Source organism: Notolabrus celidotus, chromosome 17 (genome assembly GCF_009762535.1).
Source record: "Notolabrus celidotus isolate fNotCel1 chromosome 17, fNotCel1.pri, whole genome shotgun sequence".
NCBI lineage: Eukaryota > Metazoa > Chordata > Actinopteri > Labriformes > Labridae > Notolabrus > Notolabrus celidotus.
In genome coordinates, this window is record NC_048288.1 from 7,648,802 (window position 1) to 7,651,339 (window position 2,538).

Consider the following 2,538-nt stretch of genomic DNA (forward strand, 5'->3'; position numbering starts at 1 on the left):
AAATGTTTTGCAATGAGCAGGATTTGGCTGCAGCCAGGATAAGTTGGATGTTTGCTATTCTGCTCCAGGACTGGAAATTTCCCTCCATGTAATGCAGAGGTTACAGGTGTTAACCACAGCCAATGGAACTATTGATTAATCGGAAAGGCAGTTTGGCAAGCCTTCTTAGACCACAAAGTGGCTGATCAGAATTCTGTAGCTGCCGGTGCCAACAGCTTCTTGCTGGGCACGGATGGAGAGGAAAGAGAGAGGAAGAAGTGGAGGGAGAATAGCAGTAGATGACGCTGGAGGAGGAGGGAGGCAGGGGGCAAAGAGATATGACACATGGGGCAAAGAACAGATGGGGGATGATGGAGTGGGAGTTAAACGTGTGGAGAGAGAACAAGAGAAGGGAGTGGGGAAAGGGATGAATTGTGAAGTAAAAAGAGATGTGAATTGAAGGCCAAGTAGCGTGGGTTATCATATCCGAACTGCGAGACATGAATCTCAATCCATCAATAAGCGCTGCATTTTGATAAAAAATACCCCTGCTGCGGCTGGCCTTAATGGATGGTGTGCCGTTGAATGCGTCACTTTTACTCTTCCCCTGAAATACCAGAGAGAGAATGGGTCTCACTACACAAAGAGATCTGGATCAAGGTCAGTGATCACATCAAAAGTAATAGGGCCCCTCTCTATTCATACTCACTCTGTCTGAGTGCTCGCTGAATCAGAAAAGCTTGCTTTTTCTAAATAATTTTCACAGATTTCCCACAGGTGTAGCTTGCCTTCCATAATTTAAAAATTCCTTAGGCTGATGCAAGTTCCATAACATTTCTCTTCCATATTAACAAGAACTTCGCCTTTGGAAAGGTCTCTTTGCTTAGATATTCAATATGGCCTTGGTACTCTTAAAACTGGGTAGTTAATTCAACACAGTGTTTATAATATTCTCACTCAGCTGCAGAACCTTAGTTTACCATAGGAAAGCTTCCAGTGATCACACAGCAGACATTACCAGATAGATAAAGTAGTAGACTTGGAATGTTTCTAATAGGGCTGTCAACATCAATGCATTAATGCATGCAAATAATCTACAGACCTTCACATGTCAATTATTTTAAACCCAAATGAATCATATGGCTTTCCTGCTCCAAATGAAAATTCATGCAGAGCCTTAAAAAATCAGCCGATAAAAAAAACATTGCATGATTTTAACAAACTCTGACACAGACTCAGAGGAATGAAACTGATGTTGTGTCCCCATCAAACACGATTGAAATCATTTCAGGAGTGAACTACATGTAAAGTCAAAGTAAAGACACAATTAGACGAGGGTTCTTTTTGGGCGATGCGAATGACGTGAATTGCGCGGTGTGGAGCGAGTTATCAAGCAAATTATGGTATTTCATGACACACTACTTGCTTCATTTGCTAGAGTTGAAAAATCTGATCTGCAGCAAATCATTTATACCGTGACTGCCAATCAGCATGAAGATCCTCTGATGACATGATTTTACTGCCCCAATTAACATCACCAGTCTCTCGTCTTTTGGTACTCGCGTATACGCAAATTGGACAAGATATCTGCAGCGATAAAGCGAGTAAACACAAGACATTCTAGCGTTCAAATAAAAAAAATATTTTATTTCTGTCTGGTGATAAAGCAACATAAAACCAGAGCCTCTGTTGCCAAATGTGAGTCATGTGAGTGAGTCAGTATGGACCGCTGTGATGACGTAAATACATAATTTAGTTTCTTCGGGTAATTGGTGAAATATAAGAATTATGTTGCAGACTTAAGTCTTTTTCACTCACAGTGATGACTCATCTGTCTCCTCCCACTTGAGAAGAAGGAGAACACCTATGCCAGTTGGATGAAGGTAAGCCATTCATTGTCTTTTATTCTTTGGCAGTAATGTTCAGCTAAACACACATTCATGTGCTTGTGTTGGGGTATGTGGCTGAAAATATACAAAATACAAACTGAGATGTCCGAGTGGACCTGTATTCTGGATGTTTCACAGGGTCGGATGGAGGAGGTGGCCTGGGCCCCACTTAAAATATTGAGGGGCCACCCAGAAATCCCCAAGAAATGATTTAGACTGTGTTGAAAAAATAGACCGTATAAATAATGGACGTAGTATCTGTGATGTCACCCATCTGTTCCTGAATGCTGTTTTGAATTCAATCGTCGGCGGGAGCCATATTGGTAATGTGGAACTCAACCAAACTTAGTGTGAGGTAAAGAGGCGGGCTTTGAGCCTCCTCGCCAACAGCTATGTGTTCCCACCTGTCAGTCAATCAGTTATCTCCTTAAACGGGCAAAACTTGTAACCTTAATATCTTCTGAACTGTCGTGTTTGAAAAAAAACACCCACAGTGTGTGCCAATAGAGAAATTAGCTACGTAGAGCCAAGCCATTTTTTGAACCAGACTGTAAACATGTTTATTCCTGCTGTAAAGATTGTCTCAATAAAGTAATATCTTATCTTATCTTATCTTGTCTTGTCTTGTCTTTTCTATTTTGAATGGGTGTGTATGTGGTCTCTGGTGTTC

General features: G+C 41.3%; 1 long non-coding RNA gene across 1 annotated transcript; it reads left to right on the forward strand.

Annotated features, from left to right (window-relative positions):
* Positions 1–435: 435 nt before the first annotated feature.
* LOC117829196 lies at positions 436–2,193 on the forward strand. Its single transcript, XR_004634570.1, has 3 exons — positions 436–639; positions 1,800–1,862; positions 2,007–2,193. It is a non-coding gene; the product is annotated as an uncharacterized LOC117829196 (long non-coding RNA).
* The last annotated feature ends 345 nt before the right edge of the window (positions 2,194–2,538 follow it).